We start from the raw sequence: 23,478 nt of genomic DNA on the forward strand, positions 1-23,478 counted from the left end.
TTCATGAAGCACTTGCATTTTTTTTAACTCCTCTTGATGGCACTTTTGGTTTAAAAATGCAGTGACTTTCCATTGCACTGACTAACCCGTCTTTAAACCCAGAGCACCATCTAGAGGAGTAAAAAAAATATATATATTGCAATTCACAAGTGTTTCATGAAGCTTCATTTTCCCATCACTACCTTCTGCAAAAAGAACTAAGCACACAACAAGATTTTAAAACTGTCAGCAGTCTTCCAAAACCTTGGGCACCCTACATATGAGGAAAAAAAAAAAATCACGGGTATTACAGTTTTGAACGTACAATGTGGTGTGTGCAGCTGCACAGAAGTCCAACAATTGTCATTTCGTGTCCATACAAATCTCTGCTGACTTGGCAAATTCACACGCTTCTATTTTCAGTGTAATCCTTCTGTTTGCACACACTCAATCATCCTAAACACCTTGTGAATAATGGATTTTCTCTGATTTGTTTGTTTGTTGTCGTAAGCGAAATAGCCACCTTGCATAACTAGGAGAAAAGCATGACACCCCCCTCCAGAGGTAAACACCACTTCAGAATCACACACGCACACACGCAACCTGGTCCCTAAGCTAAACCACGCGAGGCTGTGTGTGTACAGTAGCCCTTGACCTTGCTGGGTGTCCTCATGGCCTGCTGGAAATTAAATTACAGATTAGTGGCTGCGGGCCCAAAGGCGACAGAGTTGCTCTGGTCGCCTCACGCTCTTATTCGGAGACTGGTGGTGAGGGATTAGAGGGAGGAAAAGCAAGTCTTGATGTTTCCCCACACTTTTTAGCAGATCACGAGCTGCAACCACCACTGACTCTCTTACATGGCACCAGACAGACACCATCAGTTTTCTTTATTTTTTTTTTTAGAACATTCAATGTATTATAATTACCACTCTTGAAGGATACGTTTTCATTCAATTTAGCCTCTTACTGTACGTTCCGTAATTATAGTTTCATCTCAAAGACAAACAGACGCTGAGGCTGTTCACACCTGATAGTAACGTCTTCTCAAGTGTGAACACAACACACTTCTCAAATGAAAATGAGTTTTCAAGCCAAAGCTGACAGACAGTGAATGTTAATGTTTGAATATCGCCAGTGTGAGCTCACTTTGTTTGGGTCCAAACATTGCGCACGTTGACTTGGGCAATATTGTCATTGCAAACAGTTCTTTTCTCTTTTTTTTTGGAGGGGGACTAAAACTGACAAACTGAGCAAACTCAGCAGGCAAGTTTGAGCAAATAAAACAATGCGACCCCTCAGGCGGGGTCAAACTCAATTCCATACAGGACGATGCAAACGCCTCCATCAAGTAATCCCTCTCTTTTGCCAACAGGGGGAAATGGGGAGTAGCTTGCATGATTTCAAGTTCATGGACATTCGTCTTATTTACACAGATAAGTTAAAGAGTGAATTGCTAAGCCCTAACTCTCGTATATGAATAGTTATTCACAAAACAGCCATGCATCGCCACAGTTCATTCCTTGTGTGCTCTTTCTTCTATAATTCAAAAATGATACACACGCTTCACTCGTCTATATTTGCAACAGAATAATTGATTACCGTCAGTACTAGGAAATGTCGACTCGTGTTTTTTTTCTTTTCCCGCCCACTCTCGAATGGACAAATAAGACACCTGAGGTCGGCAAGCGGTTCCAAGCATTTTGGGCATGCATGCTTCCAATGCGACGTGCTAATCGCTGACAGGGAGCCATTGCAATTAAATGAGGGAATAACGAGAAACAGCTCCGGGGACACGAGTGAATACCCATGTGCAAATAGTTTATTCATGGTAACGGCGGATTCTCCATCACAGGCCATTAAAATGCATGTAAATAAGTTTGGCTATCGCCACTTACATCGCATGTAAACACACACAAAAAAAAGGGGGGGGGGGCTCGCCGGAAGCATCCCTTGCATCATTTTTACGATCTGCCCGGGTTTGTTCGCCACTTCAGGAGCGGCATTTTAACGTGTTTTTTTTGTTTCCCCCACCACCCCTCCACCCCCCAAGGAGTCCTGATAGTGTAGTTAGTATGCAGAGGATGGAGCGGCGCATAAAGCAGTCAATGCAACTGTGGCGGAGTGATACTTTTTCGACTGAACTTGCTAATAAGCGCGCTGTTTTATGACGCTCTGAAACAAGCGTTCAGGCTGTGAATTTGCTTTGGAATTCACAGTAAGTTTCCTCATTGGAAAAGCCAAAGAAGCTCCCAGTTTGGTGCTGCTAAGGCTGTGATTTCATATTCTGAAGAATGAGCTGACTGAGCATGAGAATATAGCTAAGTTTCATTATTATTCACATTCCTGTTGAAAACACTGTCAAAAAGAACTTGTTGCAACATGGTCCTGGCTGATCACTTATGCTCTGCTGCCAACTGCTGGCTGTTCTTTTAATAACTACCATTGCTTTAAGCCACATGTCAGAAGCTGCATCAAATTATGCTTACTCTTGCTTAAAAAACATTTAAAAATAAAAATTCTAAAAACATTTTTGGAAGTGAAGGACAAAGTATTAAAAAACAGTTACACGTTTTTGTGTTTGAATGAGTTAATGGCTTATACAGAGGTGCTGGTGGGTTTTTATGAAGTTACAGGCCTTTAATATGATCAGATCGACCACCAAACCAAATCCATAACAACCTGCGAGTAAACAGACCAACAACGACTTAACTGTGATCCTGACTCGATGACTTGTGACACTTGAACAAGCTCTCATGTAAATTTCAAGACTGAACTCACCGTTGTGGATCAATTTACACCTTTTAGCCATTGCTGCATGTTTGCCTTTCAATGAAATAAAAGCTTTTTCTTGTCATGTCATGAAAACGTAATCTCTGCATAGCCGTGTCACGCCGTGTCAGGACACCAGGTCACATGGTTGCAAACCTACAGCATCCTTTTTTTTTCTTTCTGAATTTAGGATGCTTAGATTAAGGAGTGGAAGCACCTGAAGACAAAAGGTTGTACATGCCTACTAGCCACATTACTTTGAAATATTATTAGGATCATTTGTTGTCGCAAATGTTCCTACAAAGATGTACTGTTCTCTCTCTCTCTCTCCATCACGACAAGACAAGGACAAAGTAGGTCGAGGGCGCCCTTTGAAACTGTTGACTGTGGTTTGCATCATGTCCGTTTGTTTTGCTAGCCAGCGGACGCCATCAATCCCTTCATTTACACATCAGAAACACCAACATGACTCACTTTTTGAACCAAAACATCACAAGTGGGTCGATACGGGCTACAATTTCTGGATTTTCAATTCAGTGTCTTAACAAAATGTTTTGGCATCGTAGTACTTTGTAACTGACACGTGAAAACAAAACAATTTGTCTAAATTCCAGCCAGGTTTGGTACAAGAAGGCCGAGCTGAACTGTGTGTTTCTGATCTAGGTAATGAAATCGCAGATGATCGTACCAAGTTCGGGATTGGCTTAGTACGAAATTATGACACTAAGACAATACCAAAAAAGCAAATGCCTCAATGGTCAACAGATCTTCCACAATTGCCAATGATCAACATAAATGCGAGTTGACCAATGACTGTATGACAGTTCTAGATTGTACTAGTAGTATATAAACCCAAGCTGTTTATCAAAGATATGGAATAAATGCCGTCGACCGACCAACCAGATAGCTAGCGTTGACTGCAGCGAGTTTGTAAAGTGCTGCGTGAGCCTCGAAAGTGATAAAGTGATGTTTTTTGTGAGGGACACCAGGGAACGCGCGTAGCCCAAAGTGAAGTAAAGAATAGGCAGAGTCTTATTTTAGCAACATGTGCTTGGTCAGGCTCATTGAATGCTGCTGTCCCTAATTAAAGTGTTCTGCTCCACAGAGTAGCAGCAGGCTGCTCCTGAGCACGCACAAAAAGCGTCTTATTCTCTCCATCCATCACATCTACTGTAATTACTTTTGTTTACAGTGCGCCAAATGGCAGCTGTCTGATTAGAACTTATTGGCCAGATAAGTCGTCGGTAATTTTCGGAGGCTCGGGGGCTTCTCTGCTGCTGCAGGATGCAGATGAATCATTTCCTGTGTGAAGTGCGGCGGCCATGTTGGGGGAACGCCGCCTGACAAATTGCCTCTGGGCTGTCAAGCATCCCTTCACGCCCTTGTTGTTGTTGTTGTTGTGTTCTTCCACTAGTCGTCGTGATGAAAAAGTTAGCAAAATGAGTTGCACTTAATGTTATCGAATGTGTTGCTGTTAGTGCATTATTTCACCATTTTATTGCTTTGGGGAAATTAAGAGGACAATAAACCTCACTGCCTTATTAGACATACATCAACAGTGAAAAAAAAAAAAAAAGACACTGCAAAAAATGTCTATGTTGTACTACCTCGACTTTGTTGTAAATGTTAGACATTAGCATCATGTTACACGCTCGTGTCCATTCCTGATAAGAGCTAATGGATGTGCAATATCTTATTGGCAAATCCATACTGTATCATCTACTTCCACGTGCTTTTGCATCAGCAATATGCTTTGGATTGATTTTTTTAGAGCCGCTGGAGTAGCACGGTCCACAGGAATTCACTTCTACTAATAGCTTGCAGATATCATACTAATAATAACCATGATCATAAGTGAGTGAGATACTGACCAATGATGGCATAGCTTATGACTACAGAGCTGCTTTGTGTGATTATTCATGAAAATTCGTGTAAAAGTATTTACGCTCTTCTCAGTGACCTTAATTGCAGCAGGCCTGTAGTTCTTTAGATGTTCAGTGCGTATTGGTGACCTCCTGGTTGAGCTGTCGCTGTGTTCTTGGGGTTAAGTGAACAGGTTTTGGGTGTGGCCAGTAGGTATGAACTCTGCTTTCCAAAAAAATGCGGTCAGAGTCAAAATTGACTCGTGATTTTAGTATTAAAAAACAATACTCAAGCCCTCTTTTAAATGAAATCAGCATTTAAAAACAATTTGATGTTTATTAGGTTATCTTTGTCTGACATTTATATTTGTTGATAATCATAATCATTAAAGTGGAGAAATTATGGGGGGTACAAATTGGAGAAGAGGGTTTTTGTTGTTTTTTTCCCACGGCACTATTTGTTACAGGACAAACAGCGCCATGGTCTGCTGTGAAAAGATGAGAGTGGTCCATGAGAAATATCCAATGAAAAAGAAGATGTCAATATTTTCTTTTATGACTCATGACGACAGAGAGTGCACCTCATAAAGACAAGGTACTTACACAAGCATTTTAGTGACTTTTCATAAAAGCGGGCAGTGAAAAAAAAAAAGTTTGGAAATTGTTGTTTTTTTGTGACGGGGTAAAAATAGAGATGAGATTGCTTTGCTGCTCCAAATCGCAGCAAAGGATGAATCACATTTGAAAAGAGAAGAGTTAAAAACAAATCCTACCACAATTTTCAGAATTTTAATCACTTCCTTTTTTACATGCTTAATTGTGGATTTTTTTTTTTTATGTGCTAATAACCGTAATGCCGCCAATACATTTTAGGGCCAATTCCAATTCTACCCCTTAACACTTAGGTCACCCCATAGTCCTCAATTGTACGCATTCAAATTCAATCAGAAAACAGAATAAATAGAAATATATGAACAGAAAAGGTCAAATATATGAATACCATTACATTTTTTAAAGTATTTTTCCACTCATCATTATTACCACTTTAAATTTTCTTTGATTTCCCATAAAGGAGATTGCATAACATTCAATCACAATGATGCATTAACTTTTCATTAAGAATATCAAATATCCTGCTCAAATGTTTTTCTAATGTGAATGCGCGCACACGCACGCACACTCAATCAATACCCAAACATAAACGAAGGGATGATGACGCTAAAGAAAATGCTGCATGCAATCTTAATTGGTATTTGCATGGCTCGTTAGCATATTAGCGCCAGCTCCACAATGGCTGAAGATTGATGAACACGTCCAAGCACATCAGCATCAAAGTAACAACATTTGACAAATTATAGAGACGACGCACACACACACGCACTCTCAAGGACAACTGCTCACTCCTTATGACCGCCACAACAGAAGGAATGAAAGCTCATTGGGAATCATTACATTTTGACCTCATACTCTGGTCACATCCTATGGCCGAGTCAAAAAAAAAAAAGAGCTTGTCAATTTCGATTTGCTCATCTGTCTTGGATTTACAAGTAGGAGGGAGTAAAAATAAAAACCCAAAATGGTTGGACCAAGGGAAATGGGTTCTGTTATGATAGACACGGCCATGCTATTTCATGTCGAGTCGTGAAACTGATGGGATAATTATTTCTAACTTTCCAGTGGGCCCTACTGAGAAAGTTTGTTTTAGGCTGAAGTAAAAGTACATAAAAAAAAAAAGGCCCCCCAAAAAAGATGACAAACTTATAATTTTACAAAAATGAAGTTATTGAAATTGAAAAATGTTTTCTTTTTTTTCCTTTTTTTTAAAAATGAGAATAGTCATTATTTCAAGGGAAAAAAAATGTCCACAAATACAGAATTAATACTGCTTGCAGTCATCTAAGTCGCAGGGTAAGTATTAACAATTATCTGTATATTGACATTGAAATGTGTAATTTTCTGAATATCTATATTTTTTTTAACTGGGATAAAGTCTCCATCAAGGTTATTTTAGTTAACGAATACTAACGAAAAAACTAAAATTCAAAAAACAATTTGGTTAAAATAAAATAAAAACAAAAATGCTTTTTAAAAAAACCAAAACTAACTGAAAGTACATTTTATGTTTACAAAACTAAAACTCACTATCGCGAAAATGTCCTTCGTTTTAGTCTTTGGTAATAATTTAATACATGAGCCTTTGGGGATTATTTTAAATGTGATTCTAAGTATTTTTATTTTGATATTAACCTTAATAAAGATGTTTGAAAGTGTGTCACACAGAAGTGATGTCATCTAGCAGCAGCCAATAGAAAAGCATCTTCAGATGACGTCGCTCCTAGGCCTGCTTGACTTTTGCCTCCAATGGTTCGGCTCGGCTATATATATATATATATATATATATATATATATATAAATAAATAAACTAAATAAAACCAAAACTAATACTGAACCTAACTAAAACTAAACTACAACTGAGCAATTTTAAAATAAATAAATAAATAAATAAACAACAAAAACAAACAGAACCACCCTGAAAACTGATTAAAACTAACTAAATTTAAAAAACAAATAAACTCAAATGAAAATTCCAAAACTATAATATCCCTAGTCTCCATATGGCAAGCTATTTCGGCCATATTTTTAGTTAAAGTTAAAGTTGTGTGCCTTTAAAAGCAGATACGCTCACAGGGGGTCGCAGCGATCGATACCCTGCACGCGGCCGTCATTAGCGAGCCTTAATTCCTCTCTCCTTCCCCCGAGCGAGTCCACAGTGCCACATTCGGGCGTGATGTACGCCGCCGCCCGCTAACGATGCCGTGGACTTAATGAGCCCGCGTCGCCATGCGTGACAAAAGATGACCGTCTGAGGATGTCGGCTGGGGCGGATTGGGAGGTCGCAGGCCCCACTGCCAGCCATCATATGCAAAAGGACCATGACAAGCTCCCAAACATTTTGCACTCTCGTTTCGCTCGATATCTGTTCGGTTCTGGACTGAGAGTCGTACAGTATTATTAGCAAAAGAAAACTAATGTGGTAGTTTTAAATGGGGTGACTTAGACAAACAAGTTGTTACGACATGAGGGCACTGAAGTGACTTTGGATGTATTAGCACGCTACTGCTCATTAGCGTTCTCGCTGCGTTATTGCAATGAGGCTCAATAAAAAAAATAATAATAATAATAATAATAAAAAAGTGTCAACAGCGAGGAGTCATAAATAGAAAAAAATGGGTGACAAATGCATGCGCCTTCCATATGTAAAGGTCCTTGTGAGCAAACCATTATGGAAATGTGTATCCCCGAGAACCGGTGTTGACAAATATCACCTTTAAAGGTTGCATACATTTATAAATAATACAGCAATTCTTGTAGAGCCTGCTATTTTTTTTTTTTTATTTTTTTTTTTTTATTTTTTTTTTTTTATTTTTTTTTTTTTATTTTTTTTTTTTTTTACTCACATCATACTGTGTTCAGTGTAGTCCGGTTTATTATAGTCAGCATATAATGAGAAAGAAAATCATTATTTTCAGGAAAAATATATATTTTGAAAAGAGAACTTGACATACACATTACAAGAACGGTTGCAACGTTAAAATAATCATTTATTATTTAAAGAAAACTCAGAATCATTACTTTAGGCGACAAATAATGTATGTATGTATGTATGTGAGAGCAAAAACATGGGATTAAAGTTGTAAAATTAATGAGGGGGGAATGTTAATTTTTGAAGATTAAAGTTGTATTATTATGAAAAAAATATATATATAATTTTGGAGCAATAAAGTCATAATTTAGTAAAAAAAAATACTTGAGCATGGGGTAATATTAGGATGGAGACAATTGTATTTATATTACAAGGAGTGTGTTTTCATGAAAATTTAGTTACAAAAAAATCTTAGATTTGTGAAAATGAAGATTAAATATTCTTACATAAAAATATTACAATGAAAAACATGCAGTTTTGAGTAAATGTGTAATACATTAAGAATAATAATAAAGAATGGAATTGAGTACTGGAATAAAGTAACAATAGTACAAGAATATAATTATAATAGAATGAGAATTGTCATTGCAACAATGCATCATTAAAAAAAAAAAAAAAAAGTCATAATGTTACAACAAAAAGTGCAGACCTTTCCGAAAACAAAGGTGGATACAAGAAAAAAGTGTAATTTTAAGAGTGAAATGTAGATTTGCACATCCTTGCGTATGACATGAAACCACTTGATTTGCTAACATTTGTCATCATAGGACGCATTTTTGTTAATGGAACACACCTCATGTTGTCAGGGCAAAAGTTCATCAGCAACCACTTGGATTTTATTCCAAGGAATATTGATTATTTCTATCAGTGCTGAGTGCACCTGTTGTCATGTGTGCTGTTGCTGTAGGTGCTGGCTGTGCGAGTGTGGGTGTACGTGCAGCATGTGTGCTCTCTGCAGGCGAGCCAGCGACATACGCGGGTGTTCCAGTGACGTGGCAAATGAGCCCAGGCTGCGAATTTCCAACGGAATATTGGCTGGAGGGGGAGCCGTTTGGAAAGTAATTACATCAAAGGCTGTGTTGGGAGTATTTCACACACAACGCACACACGCACGCATGTACACATACGCATCAAAACAGTGCGGATGATAAGCAAAGCCCCCACAAGGCTGTAATTAGCCTTATAGCCAGTCGCGGTGTAGCTCGCACATGTTGAATAGTTTTAGAAAGGCGCCAACGTATGGAGGATTTATGCAAAGGAACTGTGTATAACCATGACTACGCCAATATTCCTTTTATAATATCCTACTTGTGTGAAGTAGCATGTACATTCGTCAAGTTGTCTTTTGGGCATCCGTAGCAGGAAGATGGCAGTGAAACATGGCAGCTCTAGTAAGTTGAGACTACAGACATGTAATATAATTAGTTATTACTAGACCTACAATTATATAAAAAAATGTTTATGCGATACAACCTTTTTTTTTTTTTTTTGCATATGTCATAAACCATCAGTTTTTAAAATGAATTATTAGTTCACCACTAGATGGCGCTAGGGATCACTGAATGTCCCTTTAAGCGTCCTGCAAAATGAATGAACAGATGGATGGATGGATGGATGGATGGATGGATGAGTAATGTTAAGATGTAGACTAGCATTAGCATGTATGTCTTAGGTTTGGGAAATTTGTGGCAAGCCAGAAATCTTCCAAAGACCAGAACCATCCCATTTCTCAAAACGCTTGACCAGACTTTCATACCACGCAGACTGGATCCTACAACCTTTTCCTGTAAGCATGTTGACCTACACGGTCACTGTCTGGTCACGCATGAGGCTGTGGTCTTGGTTGGACAGCTTTAAATAGCTACAGTAAAAATGAAATGTGGATCCTGGTGTGCTTCAATATGCTTCTTTCTGAGTGGGTGGGATGCTGAAATCTTCCACAAGTTGTAGGAACAGATTGCTCCCAGCAAACAGTTGCTACTTAGAGATTGTGCACTTTTTCTTTCTTCCTGTTTAGCCTCGAAATATGCCAGTCATGTTTTATTTAACAAGAGATAAGAGTTGTTTGCAGTTTGCACGCCTACCTAACTGCCTAACAGTCGAGACAGATGTGCGTAGTCAGATTCTGATTGACAGCTGGGATACGCTGAAATGAATTAATGTCCTATTTAATAATAAAAATAAAAATAAATAAATAAATTAAAAAAAGTAAATTTTTGGTAACACTATAATAACAATTGTTAGTTAATTTTCAGTAATGCATAAGTTAAAGATTGTAAATATTAAAAGATTAGAAATAAATGATTTACAAATTGTTTGCTACCAACTTGTAAATGCATTAACAAAAGATGAAATCATGATGAGCTATATGAACTCCTGATGAACTAATAATTTGCAACTATTGAAGAATTATGAACTAATAATTTGCAAATATTAATTAATGATTAACTCATGATTAAGAAATGCCATTACTAATCGTTAAAATGCATAAGAAAAAGATGAAGTCATGATGAGCAAATATCAACTCATACTGAAGTACAGAAATTTCTAACTATTGAAGAATTAGGAACTAATTGTTAGCTAATGATTAACTCCATCCATCCATTGTCTTGACCGCTTACTCCTCACAAGGGTCGTGTGGGTGCTGGAGCCTATCCCAGCTGGCTTCGGGCAATAGGCGGGGTACACCCAGAACTGGTTGACAGCTAACTGCAGTAATGATTAACTCATGATACTGAATTTTTATATTTCTTAAGGAAGAAATGTGGATAATGTCTATTAAAATGCAAGGCACACTTGGCTGTTTTTTATCCATTCATTATCTATTACCACTTATCCTCATTAGGGTTGCAGGTAACTTTGGGCAAGAGGTACCCTGATTGCAGGTAGGGCACCTATAGACAAACATTCACAACTAAGGACAGTGAAGAGTTTTGGGAATGGAAAATGAAAATGAAAGGGAGGAGAATACTCACTCAAGCAGAGGGAGAACCTGCAAAATGCAGACGGGAAAGCTGGAGCCCAGATTCAAACCCCCAACCTCCAAACTGTGAGGCGGATGTACTAACGACATGACCACTGGGCTTGGGTGTTTTGTGAATGCAAAACCCAAAACAAAACAAAAAAGTCCGAAGGCGACGGGGGAAAAAAGCCAAGTTGTGATGTAAAGTGGAGGTACAGTACTATTAGAGGCTGTAACCCTCCTTCGGGGGAACTATTGATTTTCCCTTTAATATGAAATGTGGAGCTATGCCTCCCTGTGTGGTCCAAGGATAATGGCTTGATGGAGTGTGTGTATTATTTGCTCAGGTTCCTCTTGAAGATCGGCGCTAAATCTCCGCGTAGAACTCTGCGTGCAAGCCCCGTCCAGAATACATAATCCCTTCCATGGTTGGGAGTCTTATATTACATGCTCGAGTGAATGTTGGATTTTTATGGTCACTCGGTGAATGGTGCTCTCTCTTGTGCAGATGGCTTGGAGGGATAAAGTCTGCTCCAGTGTCAGGAGAGGGGTGCACAGTTATTCCAAGTGATAAATACTGCTCTCATGCTGTGATTATGCTGGCCCGTTGCGGGATAGAGTCACACGGCCCTCGAGCAAACACATGTGACGGGCCAAACACACCAACGGAAGCCCATCCCGTAATATTTTAGTTGTCCTCATTTGGGTCGTGGGGGAGCTGGAGCCTATCCTAGCTGCCTTTTGAGACCCTGGCTGGTCTGGTCTCCAGTCAATCGCAGAGCACATATCGATAAGTCCCCGCCTCCCTCAGTGGGGATTGCCTATCCTCTCCCATCCTGTCATAGCAGTTACTTGTTGCGTTCCTTGCTCACAAGGGGTTCTTCACAGACAAAAAAAAACAAAAAACGTTTCAACAACTATCTTTAAAAAGCACATTCTCAGCATCCAAACCAAGCACGAATGAGTGTCAGTGGTTGGTTAGAATAAGTTAGCTAGTTATGCAGACACGTTTTGATTTAAGTTTTGAATGAGAGAGTCCGTCTGCATTATATGTGGGGTGTGAGAGTTCCAGAGTCTGAATGCCAAGCAGCTGAAGGCGAAGCTGCTGAGGCGAAAAGAAGGGGTGGTGTGGTGACCAGCAAAGGTTGAGCGGAGGGCTCAGGAGGGAGTGTTTTCCTGCAAGAGGTCGCAGAGATAAGTGGGGGCTGATTTATGGAGAGTGTGAGGAAGTTTGTCTTGTTTTGTTTTTCCAAGGATGCTGTCATTTGTATGAGGCTACTTTTATCTAAACTGTTACCATAGTTGTTTGAAAGGTCCCCTTCAATGGAATGAGGACGATTACAGGGTATACCCTAATGATGGGCATGACAATTCTTTTAAGTTAAGTGAATCATTCGATTCAGTTCATTAAAACAAGTCGTTCAAAAGATTCGTTCACTGAATCGAAGATTGACGTCATGCGTGTGGTTGAGCTCAAATGAACTCAGAACAGAACAAATTACTTCAGGAAGTGATCCGTTCATTGAAAAGATTTGTTCTTTTTTTTTTTTTTTAACAAAACATTTGTGAATGACGCAACACTGGTGTACCCACTGCCCAGCCTACTGCCCAAAGTCAGCAGGGATAGACTCCATTTACCTGCAAACTGAATGTGGCCACATTGTGACAATTATTTGCTGATGACATGTCCTCATCTCATAGAAACAATCAGATTGCTCAGAGCCACAAAACATATTTTATCTTTATGGCGGATGTTATTCCTCAAGGGTGGTGGGGTTGGGGATGTAATGAACCTTATTTAGCATGTATGTCCACAGAAGATTTTGTCTAATGCAGTCTTGTGTTCACAGCCATCATAATGAATGATTTGTTTTGCTTTTTTTTTGTTTTCAAGTCAAAGTCTTTCTGCTACTTTCTTTCACTTGGACTTTGCTATCAGTTTGCCATTAATTAATGGAAGGTTTGATGTTTACTTTTTTTTTTTTTTTTAATAATTCATTTGTTCTTTTGGAGACAGGAAAAGCAATGCTTAGAGATGCATGAAGTGACGTCAAATTTGTTTAATGTCATCTCTGCTGTATAAATGCCTTCTATTTTATCTGAAACAGCAAAAAGAGAAAAATTCTTCCAACAACAATAAAAAAAAAAAAAGTGTGCTACATTTATTACATTCATATGTCCATCTATTCGTTTGTTAGCAGGCTACTTCCTGGTTCATAGTGCTCATATAAAAAAAGTCAGTGCTTTCTGTACAACCACCTGTCCCTACGACCACTTCACCAGACTAAAAAGCCTTCAAGGCGAGCGGCCGACCTGCGACCTTTCATTTCAAGCTCAAGCAGAAAAGTTCAGCTCAGGGCTGGATTCTTATTTACTGTATAGCGTGGCTTTCATCTCAAATAGAAAGGCCTGAGAGATGGGCCGCTTGCGACTAACGATTCATAATATATTATAAATATTTGATATATTAGGATTCCCTTGAAGAAGGCGCGAGCGCCAGTTGAAAGCATTTTGGGAGTGTGGACTGCAAGCTACCTCCTCCAAGACTCAAGAAGGAATTATAATGATTGTTGGTTTTTTTACGAGATCTTTTACCCTGCTGAGCAAGAGATGGATGAACATCTTTGAAATGGGCACATCGTGATGAATGACCCTTGGAGCCAGAATTTAGGCCAAAATAGTCAGACCCCATATGAGAATTACAGTAGTTTCAACTAGAGTGGCTCTAAAGGCCCTTTTACACTGCCTATAAAAGCCAATAGGGGGACGAAGTCGACCCGTCCGTTTTACAGCTTCCGAGGTAGTATGAGAGACATAACAGAGGCGGGACACCACTTGTGTGGAAGGCAATTCCCAAATGCCAAGTTGTAATGTCTGACACTCACTTCTCCTTCCCAGTTGTTGCTCTCAGACAACTATTTTATACATCACTCCAGAAACTGACGTCATCTTATCGTTGGATTGTGGGACTCGGTGTCACTTGTGTAAAGGACCAATAAATGTCAGATCTTTTGTGATGAATCTGACTTGAAAAAGCTTCAAGCTTCAAGCTTGAGCTTGAAAAACAAGATCTTTGAGTTCTTCTAATAAAAAACGGGATCAAAAACAAAAGTGATGCGTTTATATGGCAACTACGTAACCTGAATTCATACCTATGATGGAACGCTAAATCACAAACTTCAGGCATAAAGTTAGAATTACAGTAAATATTTGTGCATGACATATTTGAATGCTGCTGTGCGCTGTTCTCAATTTAATAATAATCTTGTATTAACAGTACTACTTTGACGCCCCTGTGATGGATTCCTACCCGACCAAAGCTTGACTGTCCATAGAAAACATACAAACATGATAAAAGATAGGAATACACAATCCTTGGTGGTTACAAAAGGCCACAGTGTGACTGTGCCTGTTTCCACCATGTGTTAAATTGTTTCCTCGAGTGTCTCCTCCTCGCTTGCCAATGTGTGTGTCTGTACCTGGAATCCTGGCATGTGTCCCTCCTCCTCCTCCTTGCCGGCTCATCAACCAACAGTGGCTCTCGTTGCCAGAGTGCCACTCTTCACGCGTGCGCGACTCTCAGCTGCCCAGTCAAAGTGGTGTTATTAATGTTCTCCAGTGTTTCTGTTGTGCATTACACCCAAGTGTCTCTCTTGGCCCTCCACTCGTGTTCATGTGCCAGCTCGTGCACACTCGGGTTTGCTTCCGGGGTGTCTCTCAGCCCCGACGGCTGGGTCTAAGAGGTGAAAATGCCACAACACAACATGTAACAGCTGCCATATACAGCTCCAATTACAACAATTAGAGCACTGACCTCATTTTGAAAGGGGAAGTCAACCCCCCAATTTCTTTTCACGATATGTTCTATGCAGTTCCACTAGTCTAAATATGGTACTGCATTTTGGTTAATGTTGCGTTTGTGGAATATGGGTTAAGCAGTAAAATCCAGCCGTTTTTAGCCATCTCATGGGGCGGCCATTTTGCCACTTGCTGCCGACTGAAGATGACATCGATGTTGCTCAGGTCTCAGGTAACAAACAATCGCAGCTCAGCTTCAGAAAACAGGTGAGCTGTGATTGGTTGTTGCCTGAGCCCTGAGCAACAGTGATGTCATCTTCAGTCGACAGCAAGTAGCAAAATGGCCACCCCTTAGATGGATAAAAATGGCTGGATTTTGCTGCATAACTCATATTCCACAAATGTAATATTAATCAGAATGTCATGTTTAGACTATTGAGGTAACATATAACATGAACATAAAAAAAATAAAAATAAAAAATGGGGGGGGGGTAATATATTTTCCCATAAGAACCCAAAAGTGGTAGTTACTGTTGACGCTATTAAAAAGTGTTTATTATTGTGTTAGAATGGCACTGTATGATTTTACTCACCTTATTTTGTAACGGACTCTTAGCCATTTCCTCCTTCAAACACGTATCGCGGTCGCTTTGCGCCGTTCTGACTGGCCTCCATCTGCTCTCACAGCCTGGTGACCTTTTGCAAATGGAAGATGTGTAAATATTAATGGCTGCAATTGGAGACGTTTAACAAAGACAGCAGGTTTGAGCATTTTATAGAAACGGTTAACTTCAATGTCCTGCAGGCAAAAAAAAAAAAAAGGAGGTGGAAGAAAGCGCAAGACTTTAAATATTAATGCTATAATGTGCCTTTCCGAAGGCAATGTGCCAGGTTTCATAGCAAGAGTGAAATTCTGACGGAATAGTATTCATATTCATGCAATTGTGCATCCAAAAAAAATGTGAATGTTGAGGGATAACTGTTAGCAATTCTTTTTTAACATCAACTATTTTATGTGAATGCTAAGAGACAACCATTGTCAGTAATGCTGCATATTAGAAATAATTTGGATATGAATGCTGAGACACATGCATTCCCACTAACAAATTTTATTGTGTAAATGTTGAGAAACAAAAGCACTGACTGATTCTATGCCGGGCCGCAAGTCATCTTAAATGAATGCTGAGAAACATGCACATACGAAGGCTATTTTGCGTCAAAAATGTTTTTAACATATGGATTGGAAGTTCAGTGACAACAGGCACTTGCCAATAGCTTTTTTTTATGGCACAGGAATTTATTCATTCATTTAATTTTAACCCCAGCCCCGCCACTCCCAATCCAATAAATAAATAGATTTTATTTTTGTATATTTTTGGGGGTAAACTGCCACTAACACAAAAATGGAGGTTGGCTCCCCAAAAACACTAATAATTTTTTGTTTTTAATACATTTTTAAAAATATTGGGGGAATCAGAGATGAATATGGCGTTACCAAGTATGTGTAGGTCCACTATATATATAAAATTCAACCCGCCAAAGTGGCTAATGTGAGTGACAGTGCCACTGATGAAATTCAGCCATATTTGGTAGGTTGGTGAATAATACAGCTAAATCTAAGCAGACACTTGCACATCACCTACAATTTAGATTTCACAATTTACACTCAGGGATATATTTAACACGCAGTTACAGCACTCTGTTCATTTATTTCTCACTATTGTGGGAGGTTTACAGAATATCTCGGTACTCTCATGAGGGAATTGTAATTTCTAGATGCATGTGAAGATCTACAATACAAAAAAAAAAGGAGAAATATTAAATCTAAATTGCTTCACAAAGTGTGAGCCAATCCGTTGATGAGTTCTAACTTTTCACGAGGGGGAGGGAGGGACTGCATAATTACCATGCCAGTGGGAAGTTAATTACAGCAAATGATACAAGTAAATATGGCACTTATTGGCCCACGTTCGAAGGAGACATCTGGCCTTCATCAGTGCTCAAGTCCCTGTGATACCGTCACCTCCATCAGGAGAACATTGCTGCAATCATTGCAATAATCAATGTCTCAAATCCCATCTACGCTTGTAAAAGTGTGGCTTCCAAAATTCCAAGAGGGCACTGTTTTAGCTTTGTTTACACAGTGATAAAGCCGATGAGGACTCGTAAAGTAAACTAAGCTGGGTGGGGACTGGGACTTGGAGGGTGGGGATGGTCTTAAAGGTTTAAGTTCCCAGAAGAATTAAGAGATAAAAGTTTTTATTTGACAGGGTTGATGGCTTCTCAGGGCGAGTAATGCCTGGGAGATGACACTGAACAATCAAAAAAAAAACAAAAAAAAACAAGGATACTATTACAGCTCTCAGGCCTCCACCAAATGTTGACAAATACATGAAGGAATCTGAACTTCTATGACATTAACAATGGTGGTGAAAGAAAGACGAATGAACAGGATGTCATATTTCTTGCGTTATTAAATTGCATTACAAATTACGTACACATTACATCCCGTTTCAGCAGCAAACAGTTTTGTCTGGCACTAACGTAACAAAACATTCTATTGCTTGTAGTTGTCCTAATCCCACTAATTTGCATTATTTTATGGGTCTTCTCCCGCTAATTCTGTTGACGTTACACACGTAAGTCAAATACACCGGTGACAACACAGTGCTCACTGACATTTTCATGAATTTATAAAAACCCAGACATGGTGGAAAAAAGTGGACATTTGCGGTCAAAAGAGGACGTCTGGTCTCCCTCGTGTTACATTGTGCTACTTTACATTGTGTCACATAATGCCACGTTGCGTTGTGTCACTTTACATTGTGCCGCATTACGTCTTGTTTTGTCTTGTGTTACGATGACTTACATTGTGGCATCCTTCAACGGACTGTGGTATGTGTCAGTGTGACTTGTTCCGAACTATGTGTTCAGTTTGCAGTGTTTTCCACTATTTCTCGCTGTAATATTGTGTGTGAAGTGGAAAATCACTACTGGTACTGCAGTGGAACTTTAAGTGTTCCTTCAGCTAGCTTATTGCACAACACGAGGTTGAAGTCATGTTTATCTTTGTAGGTCCTGGATCCGGACCAGTATTAGTCGTGTTCCATTAGCAGTATTTGGCACACATGTTCACTTAACGGCAGGGGGTACATGCAGTTTACATAGTGCGAGTACTAAACTGTAAGTTTTAATAAGATGTGTACTTAGTTGCTGTTCTAATTAGCATCATGCATAAGCCCAGCTAATGTTCATTTGAGTTGACATTGCTTATATAATTTAGGATAACAGTTTTTAATAAAAACCCTCTTCATGCTTCATTTCCACTGATCACCAGCTGCCGGGTCAATTGAATAATTAAGGATTTAATTAAGCTAGCTTCAGCGTGGATCACAGTCTTCTGGTGCAGTCCGGCCTGGTACAACTCAGATAGGCGCCAGGCCAGAATTTTAAGACAGGAAGTAGCATTACCATTGAAACTAGGAATGCGGCTGGTCCACTTCACATGGTCGGGGCTGCTATTTTTTGGCTTGCCGTGTTGTGCTTCAGATTCCCAAGCAATGCTCCGAACTATGCGGCATTTCAGGCCGTCTCGTCCTTTTTGGTGCGCGCCGCTCATCATTGCGAGCGTGTAATACAATACCTCCCATCGACTTATTGGAGAGCAGCTCCTGCCTGCACTGAGTCGGCCGTGTAGCGCCGGCTAATTTCACTCAATGGTGCATGAGTAAATGTTAGATGAAGCCAGTGAACCCTGCAGTATGAGAATATTATCAGCCTCACTGCGGGCCTCCATCTGTTAATGTACTTTTGGACACTCTATTGAGATGCTAAATAATTTAATTGGCACTATCATTCAGCTAAGGTCCTTGGCACAAAGCTATTTTACTGTGAAAGTTTGACAGTGTCGGTGAGCATTTGCAGTGACATTTAAATAAGAGGCCTTAAAGCGACCCTATGGAGGCCTACAATGGAAACAATTATAATGCAACACTTGTTTTCACTCACATATAGGTCGCTTGCACATCGTAATGCATCATGGGAGTTTTTCCTTCGGGCGCCATATTGGGTGTCCGCCGGTTCACAAGGTACACTCGCGAGTTACACGGTAGAGCTTATCAACCTGATGTAATTTTCGCAGTATTTTCACGATTTACCGGAAGATCAAAAACAACGATACAGGCAGAAGGTGTCTCTGTGTGGCGGGATTGATCCTAATTACGTCCTGACCAAGGGTGATTTTTTTTTGACGGAGAAAGCTTGCTGGCCAAATGTGACTTCTCTGGACATCTTTCCCTACCTCGTGTTGACAACATGCTCCATAACGCCAACAAATCCCCGGAGGCTTACAATTATTTTGTAAGCGGGTGGATACAGAGTGTAAACTTTAACATCGCATCAGAAGAAACGGTTGCTGTTGCACGTAAGTAAACCACATGGTGTTGGTAATTCTGCACACAAAAATGTTGATTTGTTCTCAGGCTTCCTGTTATCATTGTGTTTACATGCACAGCTGGCTTTACCTGATGTGGTTTTTCTAATCATTTTATAACAGGCAAATATGTCAGAGCGTATAAGAATAAAAAGTAACTGCACAGCCTCCCCGTGGCTTAATTAAATTTAATGCTACCCTTTCACTAGTTACATGTTACTTAATCAACTTATTCTAAATGGTTAAGGTTAACCACTCTCAGAGGACGTATTTTTAGTTTCAGTTTCCAGTACAATAAAACGTGTTCATGGTAACTACTGAGCATACTGACAGCTTTTCTTATGATCTCACGGTTAAGGAGGCTGTCACAACACCCAATTTCTGTCTGGTGCCAGATGGCAACAATTCCCATCACTTGTCACGACAACACCAATATTATTACCAGGTATGTATGGCTTTACTTTTTGTAGTTTATTTAATTCTATGTTTCATATTTTCATTACAATGTTTGTAATATTTTCAGATTCAGGCACAGATGAGTTTAACTGGACGGGACTTCTGCGACTTTGTGGTGTGGACAAAGTGTGATTGAGCGAGTCCACCCAGATCGCTCGTTTTGGCCAGTTGGAAAAGCCAGAGTTTTTTTTTCCCAAAGTCCCCTCCTTACCTGAACTGCTCGGGAGAGCATTTACTAGATCAGCAGTGGACTTCCAGTGTTCCTGCTCAGCCGCTGTCACCTACCACTTGCTCATGTACTTCAAAGATGCGGAATAAAGTAGTTTTTTGTGCTGCAGCAGATTGTAAAATCAAATGATATCACTTGAAGTGTGCCAATCTAGACTGCCAAAAGGACAGTGGTTTTGTGACAAGTGTGAAACAAGGATTATTGGGAAAACTGTAACACAGTACTGGTACTTGTCTTTCATTAAACAAATTTAAAAGAGAGCAACTTTTTCCTCTGTACATAGTATAATGAAAGTCATTGCGTACCCCATCAACATTACATCATACCGTCATCAGGATGGTAGGCACCTGTGCTAAAATAAATACATTAATTAACAGTTCAATTTTTAACCCTGAAATTACTACATCTAATCATTATTCACTTCATTTTTTGTGCTTTTAGAAATAATAGAGATTTATGCCATTACTTTAAGAGGGACCATATTGCACATTGAGTCAAATCCTGTCATTTGTATTATGTATAGCTTGGTAAACAAACCCAACAATAGAATTTGTATAAACGCTGCCTTTATTAGCGCCAAACAAACAGTCGCATGTTGTCCTCCTCCAATGCTTTGATGCTCGCCTTCGTTTCCATCATGTCATTGGCAATCAAGTCGGTGTGGCATGAGATCCCTAAAGAAAAAAATAAATAAAAAAATCACAAAAAAATACGGTACCAGTAATAGGTTTAATATAGTAAAGTAGTATAGTTTTTTTGTCAGTGTAAAAGAAATGTACACATTTTGTTGCATTTTTTAATGTATGAACATTGCTACAGGCAAATACTTATTTCTATAAACACTAAAATATAAGGTGCGTGTACACACACAAACAAACCCATACATTCACTCCTGCATACAATATATCATGTAATGAATTCTGAGTGGCATACCAGAGTCAATGATGTCAGCAGTACTTGAGGGTACAGGTTACTGGAGCCATCTGGCTGCATAACTGCAACAATCTCTGCCACTTCGAGTCGTCTTTTCTTTGCTTGTCTCTCCTGTGCACGTTCATATCTTGGCACCGACTGGGCTGAGACATAGATGTTGTAACTTGGGACCCAACTTTAATGTTGGAGCCCAGTCGGGATGATTGGACAGAAAAACGGGCGCAGGGCGACCTGTTAAAATAAACAAATATATAAACAAATAAAATATGGAAAGACTGGTTATTTTACCGCAGTAGGGTGGCCGTGAATAAGTTCTTTAGCATGATGTGTAGGCTACCGGGGGTCTGTTTTCTTGCATCACCCCCGGGGGTCTGTTTTCTTGCATCAGCCCCTTCTGTCTCTTTTTTTTCCAAGTTTACATTTTGCCACCAAAAAACATGTTATCGGCATTAAAAGCCCAAGACTAATCAATCCAATTTCAGCAGTAAACACTTTGCACTGGCACTACTTGGCCGGGTGAAAATGTTCGATGTTAGCTTTCGGCTAACGTCCGCTAGCCAGCTTGTACTACCGAACTTGCTTGCTCATGAATCCAAAACATAAGCAACTTGCCCATATATGGGCGGTCGAAACGTTATTAATCCTCATGCATTAAATAAAGGTAAACAAGCTTACCGCTCACAAAGTGATCGCTGCACACACGAGCCCAAAGTAACGACTTCCCTCCGGAGTCCGCACTCCTCTGTCTCCAGGCCCTGGTTCCTAATTATTTTCGGAATTCGGAAAAAAGACCGACCATTTTCCCCCTTGGCTTTGTTCGAACAGCCAACGATGCAGCAACAATGTACCATTTTAAACGCAGAAAACAAACGTGATAGATACGTGTTAGACCGAATCGCTACGTAAATGGAGGCCACCCAGCATGGCGACTACGAGAAATCCGAGGCGGAAGTGACGACATGTGCAAGCGACCTATAAAGAGCTTAACTCCAAGTCAAGGCTTTTTCTACATACTTAAAAAGGCTTACCGTATGTCTATAAAATATTGTTCACAAATTAGTGTTAGTAAGCAGTGGCACTTCACCTTTACTGAGTACATCCATCCATTTTTTGAACCACCTGCTCCTCACAAGAGCCGTGGGGGGTGCTGGAGCCTATCCCAGTTGGCTATGGGCAGTTGGCGGGGTACACCCTGAACTGGTTGCCGGCCAATCCAGGAATCCAGCCGAAGTCATTCTTTGCATTTTTTTGTTCTAAATCTAAATTTTTTCTAAATCATCTTGATGCAAATGGTTCGATTTTGTGTCAATGTGTTTCCTGAAAAAAATGACTTAGCCGATTATTTTAAGGCGTCGTGATTTGTGGCGTAACATTTTTTTGTTACACTCCTACACTGTTTTGTTGCATTGTGTTATTTTGTGTTACAGTATGTTGTGTTATGATACCTTATGTTCTGATATGTTGTTTCAGAGATATGTTGTTTTCAAATAAGTTGTTTTACGATAAGTTGTGTTATGAAATGTTGCATTATGATACGGACACCTTGAGTATGTACGGCACGGTACGTTGAGTTACGAAACTTTTGTACACACTGTATATCTTAACAGACACTTTGCAGAGGTTCATGGTCATTCTATGAGTGATGTTACTAGTTTTAATGCTCCATCAAGTCTAAATAAACATAAACCCATGTGCAGCAAAGTCGGAAAGAGAAGCATTTAATCAATTGTAATCATATTCCTCTGCAATTTAATGTCAGCGAGTGCTTCCCAGCATAACCATTCTTTTCACACACACACACACACACACACAAACGCACACAAGTGCGCGCACATATTCAAACAGACACTTCGCCTATCTGATTTACTGTTTTGTACACGTTATGCTGACACTGAAAATCATGCCACGCATCACAGCACCTGATGAATAGACCTGATGTGAACTTATAGGCGGGTTGTAATCCTGTGATATATGCAGGTTACAAAGCTGCTTGAAGCCCGATTATGCATATAGCTGCAATCCTGGAACATTGCCCAACTGGCATATATATATATATATATATATATATATATATATATATATATATATATATATATTTATACACATATATTTGTATAGTCTATCAGCCCATGCACGGGCGGCAGCTGAATTCATTAGGACTCCTCACACACGCACTTAAACTTGCCATGAAGCCAACACTTCTCTTCAGGTCTGATCTCATTGCAATGGATGACATTGCTCGCCATAAGTCAAAGTCCACTGTGATTGGTCCCCTGCAGCGTGGCCTAATTGTGATGGAACCATACACTCACACAGGGTTGTGCATGCATCCAAAAGGGTGCAATGTTAGTATCAGGCAAAATATGGTGGACATTTTCTCAATAAGCCAGACATAGACCTCACTATGCACTTACTTTATATAGGATGCACAGAATGGACGCAGCTTGGCTATTGATCTAAGGGTTTACATAATGTTTGCTCGGATTGGCAAAAGAAATACACTACCCCGGTGAATCTAAATGAAATTCCATTCGGATTCCGCCTTTTGTTTACAATTGAGGTGTTTACATGAAG

General features: G+C 39.6%; 3 long non-coding RNA genes across 4 annotated transcripts in view; 1 reads left to right on the plus strand and 2 right to left on the minus strand.

Annotated features, from left to right (window-relative positions):
* Nucleotides 1-23,478, minus strand: part of LOC144017836 (uncharacterized) — a 54,524-nt gene that overhangs the window by 23,128 nt on the left and 7,918 nt on the right. For both annotated transcript variants that reach the window (XR_013283265.1, XR_013283264.1), the window contains exons 3-4: nt 15,448-15,550; nt 14,536-14,792 (exon numbers count right to left, since the gene is read on the minus strand). This is a non-coding gene — a long non-coding RNA (uncharacterized LOC144017836). The remainder of the gene's footprint in view (nt 1-14,535; nt 14,793-15,447; nt 15,551-23,478) is intronic.
* LOC144017838 (uncharacterized) lies at nt 19,292-20,229 on the plus strand. Its single transcript, XR_013283267.1, has 2 exons — nt 19,292-19,731; nt 19,810-20,229. It is a non-coding gene; the product is annotated as an uncharacterized LOC144017838 (long non-coding RNA).
* Nucleotides 19,474-21,868, minus strand: LOC144017837 (uncharacterized). The gene is made up of 3 exons (XR_013283266.1): nt 21,580-21,868; nt 20,905-21,135; nt 19,474-20,645 (listed from the first exon to the last, which is right to left on the minus strand). It is a non-coding gene; the product is annotated as an uncharacterized LOC144017837 (long non-coding RNA).

Source organism: Festucalex cinctus, chromosome 4 (genome assembly GCF_051991245.1).
Source record: "Festucalex cinctus isolate MCC-2025b chromosome 4, RoL_Fcin_1.0, whole genome shotgun sequence".
In the NCBI taxonomy this organism is placed as follows: domain Eukaryota; kingdom Metazoa; phylum Chordata; class Actinopteri; order Syngnathiformes; family Syngnathidae; genus Festucalex; species Festucalex cinctus.